Below are 6,470 nucleotides of genomic sequence, written 5' to 3' on the forward strand. Positions count from 1 at the left end.
CCGCTCAGGGCAGACCCGCCCGCCCGCCCCAGCCGGAGTTACAAGAGCCGCCTCCGCGCACGGGGGCCAGGCCACTCGGAGCAGCTCCGCCGCGGGGACTGCACCGCCCGCCCTGCCGGACCCGCCCCGACCGGGGCTCGCCGCCCGCAGCAGCCGCAGCACCGCGACCTCGGGCCCTGCGCTGGCTATGGCTGTGCCCTGGGGCTGAGCGCGCAGGTAGGGGCGCCGGGCGCACCTCGGCGCAATCGGGGAACGGGACTCCGGGAACGCGCGAGCGGGGAGGTGGGTTGGCAGGGCTTGGACGAGGCGCCTTGGGCGGGTGTCACTGGGAAGATTCAGTTCGGCGCAAGGTGGGCAGCCCCGGGCCGCACGGGGAGGCGACGCGTCGCGTCCTGGGAGCCGAGCTCTGCCTCCGGAGTTGGGGCGCTGGTAGGGGCGCAAGTTGGGCAAAGTTGGAAAATCGCTCCGAGGCGCGCTTTGCTCCAGTCTGTCTTTCTCTCGAGGGCGACTGTGGTCCCTGCTGCACGGCCGGGCGCCCGTTCTTGGCCTGGCGGCCCCTGTCCCACCCCCTCTTTCTCCGTGGGGCGGTGGCTGAGCGCGCTGCTTCGTTCCTATTCCATGTTTACTGGAGAAGTTTCCGAGATCGCGGCGCGGCCCCTCGGCCCCGCCCGGCGCCCCCGCGCCCCCGCGCCGCGCACCCCCTCCGCCGTCCCTCCCCGCGCCCCACACCTCCGCCCCTGACTTCGCGTCCCGGGTCCTCCCGGCCCCACCCAGCTCTGCACCACCGGCCTCTCCTTTTCTTGCCCCGGGCGGCCCCTCAGCCTCCCTCCAGCTGCCCCGCCCTAGCCTTGCCCCTCTGTGTTCCCAGCTCCAGAAAACTCCCTTCTTCCGCTGGGGTCGCTGAGCCTAGGAGTTTGCAGCTCGCCCGGCAGCGGGACGGATGGGAGTGGGGGTGGGGGACATAATTGGGGAGATGCCTGCACTGGGGTGGGCGGGGAGGGGGGCTGTGCCGCGGCATAGCCCTCGGGACCGCCCCTTCCCTTCCGAGGCGGCGCTCTCTCCCCAGCCCCACTCCCGAACCCGGCCGGGTGGGACGGCCCCCGCCCCAGCGCCTGGCTCGGCGCCAGCAGCCTGAGGAATGTGGTGGTTGGAGCCGGTGACTAATTCAAACCAGAACTCGGGGAGGAGTGGTGAGGGGCAAAGGGGAGGGGGGCGAAGGGGCTGGTTAGGGAGGCGGGGGCAGGAGCCCGGCTGGCGTGGGAGGAGGGCTCAGCTGCCCTCCCTGGCTGGAGCCCTCCTCTCCAGAGACGCGCTCCTGGAGAGGCGGCTGGGGGGCGAGGTCCTGCCGTGGAGTTGGAAAGGCACTGGGCTTAGGGTGTGTTCAGAGAACTGTGTTATGTAAGGCTTTCCCACGCAGGGAGAGGGTGTGCAGTGTGCGAGGGCCGGCCCTCCGCTGGCGGGCTCGGCGCCCCCTGCAGTGCCAGGGCCTTGGGAGGCGGGGGCGCAGCCCTTTGGCATCTCTGGCCACGAGGGACACGTGGGGTCTGAGCAGGGCTGACTGTGCCCCATGCGTGGGAGGGGAGCTGAATGGGCAGATGGGGCATCTCACGGCACTAGCTGGGCCCCAGCACCACGTGGGGACAGCTCTGGCGCCTCTGCACGTTGTGGCCACGGAGAATTGTGTGCCTTGTGTGTGTGCCTTTCACAGGGCGTGGCTGCCACAGAGGAGGAGGTGAGGTGCCCCCAGGGAGCCTGCCGCTGGGTGCCCTGCTCTGTGGAGTGGATTTGTGGAAAGGCAAAGTGGGATCCTCCCATGGCAGTGAGGTCCTTAGAGAATGACCTGGACTTTCGGGAGGAAAAGGGACCCAGATATTTACCTCTGGGTCCTCAGCACAGCGCTGGGCTGCCAATAATTGGTTTTGAAACAGTTTATTAGAATCCAGCCTCTGACTGCAGGGATCCCATGCCCTGTGCACAGCCTAGCACATGATAGGGACTGGGTTGATTCTGTGGGACACAGTGACGCATTGGAGGGCTGCGGTGACAGGTGACGGTGAGGGATTTCGGGGAAAGGAGGGAGAGATTGAAGATGCCTTGGAAGGCATTTTAGGGCCTCCTCACCTGTAATGGGTCTAAATTCAGGGAGTAGATTCTGCTTTCATTCCCCCCCTCTTCCCCTGCCCCCCATGAGGGAAATCTGGGGGGCAGGGTGTGGCATTCACTTCCTTTCCGAGGCTGAGTGGGGCAGCTTCCTTCACCTTGGCACCCAGGGATGATGGGTTGGGGCAGCACTTGGTTGGTGTGTGTGCGGAGTGGGGAGTAGAAGGGAGCCCCAGGCTGAGGGGGTAGCTCCTTGCTCTGAGCTGGGAGCTGTGGGATGAGGTAGCAGGGAGAGGACCTGGGACTATGAGAGCTGGGCTAGCAGAAGTCAGAGGGTCTGGAGTATTGGCAATGGGGATTGGAGGGTGTCTGAGCCCCTCTCCAAAGCCCTGTCTTTAAAGGTTATATGCAGCGACATTGTTCAGAGAACCAGGACACAGAGGGAGCCACAGAAGTCATGTGGGGCTTAGTGCTGCAGCTGTGGGCCCACAGCAGTGATTCAGGGGTCCTGGTTTGGGCAACTTCTTGCAGAGCTAACCTCACAGAGCTGAGAACTTGTACCAGCCAGACTTGGTTGAGGGGCATGCGACTACAGGTCCAGGGCTCAAAGTGGGACCCAATAGAGTAAACCATGGGGGACCTGTGGAAGGAGAAAGCCAGAATCCGTCAAGGGCAGGGTATGGGCTGGGGGTCCCCAGGGTCACCTTAGTCCCAGGAAGGCCGTGGGTGGAGGTGCCCGGGCACTGCTGGGCTGGATTCTTAGGCTCACTTGGAATTGGCTGGCTGGCCCTGGCAGAGCACGCCACCCAGAGCCTGAGGAGCTTGTTTGAGGGGTTGGGGCAAAGCTGTGGGAGTGGAGGAGTGTGTGGGACTCTGGGGCGTGGCTGTCACCTTCCTCAGAACCTGGGGACCGCTGGGGGACGGACAGAGAGGCACACTGGGAGAGCTAGTCTGACTCCTGCTGGGAACTCTCCCATGCCGGCCCTATCCTCCCCACCACACCTGGAAGCCCCAAGCTTCTCTCCCTGGAGCTGGGCTGATCAGGTACGTGTGCACACGAGGAAAGGAGGTGGCCCCTGGAGAGCGGTGAGAATGGGACGTTTCAGCTGGTGGGTGTCTGGGGCCTTCTGTTCTCCCTCTGACCCCCATGGGCTTTATCCAGGCTCCTAGGGAGCTGGCATTTCCCTGGGCTCCGACCATCCCGCTGGGCTCCCAGGCCTTCCTGAGAACAAGCGGTTTCCTCCAGGCCTGGGCGAGCCCGAGGAGTTGTGAGGACCACGCTGGGGGGAGGGGGCACAGCGGGCTCAGCAGGCACGTGTGTTTTGATTGAGCCCCTCTTCCTCCCTGCTGGCCTCAGTCCACATCCGGGGGCCCGCTGGGCTGTTGTACTGGAGGTCTTGGGTCCGGGGTCCCTGTTTCACTGTGGCCTTGAGTCTCTGTGACCGCTAGTGTCACAGCAGAGAGATATGTGTTATTACCTATGAGAAGGTGTCTCTGGCTGTGCTCACTGGTCCTGGATGTGTCACCTCTGCTTGCATCTGGGATTTATAGAGCAGGGGACAACAGTGGGACTCTGTCCCAGTGGTGGAGGTTTCATGGGGGCTTCAGGGGCTGTAGGTAAGGACTCAAGTAAGTTTCTCCATCCTGGACAGGTTCCAGGCCCTGGAGTTTGTGTCCAGAGGCCCCAGGGAGGGTGAGCACAGCCGAGGGAGTGAGGCTGCGCTGATCCAGGCTGAGTGAGGCGCCGCACAGGGCCGGTCAGGGAGGGGCATCCTGCCCGGTCCCCGGGGGACTGGAGCGGAGGTTCTAGGGAAGTGGAAGCGCCTGGTTTTGCGTCCTGGCCGGGCTGGGGGGTGGCTCTTTGGCAGCTGAGCCGAGTGGCCTGGCCCCGAGCCCCTGCACTAGCGTGACCCGACCTCTGGGCGGAGAGATCCGTCTTGGTCTTGTCCGCGGGCAGCTCCCAAACTGTAATCTACCCCCGGGGCGAGACCCAGCGAGACAGCGAGCTCTTCCTCACCCCTTGCCCCAGTCAGGAGGGACCCCCCCCCCATCCCCCATCCCCAAGCTGCTGTCTTAAACCCAGCCATCCAGGGTCAAGGCCCACTCTTCCTTGGCGAGGTGGCCAGGTGTGGGGACTGCCCGCTGGAGAATAGGAGCTGCCCCCAGTCCCTGCCACAAGGAGAGGGGAGTCCATCTTGGTCAGGGGAGGAAGAAGGAATCTCTCTCCCTGTTGGAAGCTTGAACTTGGAGTGCTGGGGCTGCGGGAGTGGGAGGGGCCAGGGGACAGAGGTGGAGAAAGGTGGCTGGGCGGAGCCCTGAAAGCGTCTGGCTGGCTGGCTGGAGTGGGGGTGGGGGGCTGCCCTGTAAGTCGAGGGGCGGGAAGCTCTAGTGTGATGGTGAGGGGCCAGGGGAAGGGGCTGACGTGGAGGAGAGGGCTGGAGTGATGAGGCTGGAAAAACTTCCTCCAAGTGGGAGGTGTGGGCGGGACCAGCAGCCCTGGTAGCCAGGGAGGAGCTAGGCGGGCGCACGCGCTAGCGGGAGGCACGGAATCTGGGCACCAGGTTAACAGGTATAGGCTCCCTCCATGATGCGCAGGGCCTGGGGCTGCCCAGACAGGTGTCTGTGGTGAGCTGCCTGCGGGGAGGCAGGGGCTGTGGGCCTGCTCTGGGGTGAGAGGAGGGGGGACTGAGGAGTGTGTCTGCATGCCCGGATTGTGTATGCTTCCTTGTGTGTCTTTCTTTGATTGTTTCTCCAGTGCCCATGTTGCCTGTGTCTTGCAACGTGTTCGTCAAATTCTCCCTGATAATTCGACCTCCCCAACACACATATCCCATTCAACTTGAAAGTGCCTCCTGGGGGTGTGCTGTCCAGAATCAGCTGACCTCAGAGTTCTTGGTGCCAGCTTAGATTCTGAATATAACGCAGTGCTACTCCAGTTAGAATGGGGCAGGTTGTTTTCCAGACCAAGGTCTGGCGGCTGCATATGTGGAGGTCCGTTTGGAGGCTTCGGCGCTGGAAGAGAGGCGCCCCTGTATTCCTCCTTGTTCCTCTGGACCTGGGATTTCCCAATGAGTGGAAATGTTTGCCTTGCCCTGCGGGTGCCTATCTCTAGAGTGGGCCTGGTGCCTGCCAAGCCCCAGAAGGGGATGATTCTCTTGGTCTTCACCGGCTGGGGTCCAGAGGGTCTACAGGTGAGCTGGGTTCTGGGTGGCTCAGGATCTCTGGCTCCTGGGGACACAGCGTTGATGAGCCTCAGAACCAAAAGGGCCCTTAGATCCTGGGCTCTGGGATGCCTGGGACTCTGCCCATTCTGAGTTAGCTGTCCCCAAGCTGGGCCAGGACAAGGCTGGTGTGTGGGCAAGGAAGCTGATGGCCACTCACCCTTCCTCTTGTGCTGGTGGAGCTTGATGAGCATCACTGCTTCCTGGGGTCTCTACCCGCGCCCCTACCCGAATCTCAGCCCCTCTCTTTCTGTGTGTTTCTGTCCCTCCGAGACATCCTCCTCCCACCATGTCTGTCTCCCTCTGGTTGAGCATGGAGGCCTCTCCGCCTTCCTGTGGATGTGCCTCTCCAGCTCTCACTCTGCCCCCCTCCAGTATAGGTCTCTCGGTCTCTGCCTCCCGTGTATCTCCCTTGTGCATCTTTCTCTGTGGTTTCTCATCCTCTCTGTGTGTTTAGTTATGCCTTTGTCGCTGTCCGTGGGTAAAGAGGCCTTGGAGTCAGAGAACTCCGGGCTTGTATTTCAACTCTGTCTCATACTCGGGCAAGTCATTTTACCTTGGGGCCTATTTCTGCACTCTAAAATAAGGATATTAATTCTTAATCACATAGGGTTGTTTGGGGAAGGAAGGGGACCCCTTGGTGCCCCAGGCATGGAACAAGCACCGTCCTGGGGCACCACAGGAGCTCTGCAAAATTCTCTTTCTCTCCCCCTGGGGCGGGGCTGGGGGGTGGTGGCGGTGGCGGTTTCTTTTAATGTGGAGCTTTCTCTTCCTTTTTTACTGCCCGGGGTGGGGGGGGGGTAGTGTTCATGAGCGTAGACGGCCTCTCCGGGTGTGTCTCTCTTTTCTCCGAATATCTCGGCCCCTGGTCCTGGTTATAAGTGTTCACAGCTTTCCCGCTGGTGGGAGTCTCTGGCTCTGGTTGTGAGTCATCTCATTGTTCTGAGCTTGGGGCCTGCTTCCCCCTGGCCTGTGTGTATGGTGGCTCCGTTTGCTCGTGTGCTGGGTGGAAGTTTCATTGCTGTCAGCGTCCTCCCCCCTGTGGGTGGGTGTGTTTCCTTCTGCCTTGGAGTGTCACCTCCTATGTCCCGCCTGTGCTGGGCATATGAACAAACTTCTGTCCCTCTGCTGTGTATCTCGACTTCAGGG

This window comes from Lipotes vexillifer, unplaced genomic scaffold, assembly GCF_000442215.2.
Source record: "Lipotes vexillifer unplaced genomic scaffold, Lipotes_vexillifer_v1.1 scaffold1129, whole genome shotgun sequence".
NCBI lineage: Eukaryota > Metazoa > Chordata > Mammalia > Artiodactyla > Lipotidae > Lipotes > Lipotes vexillifer.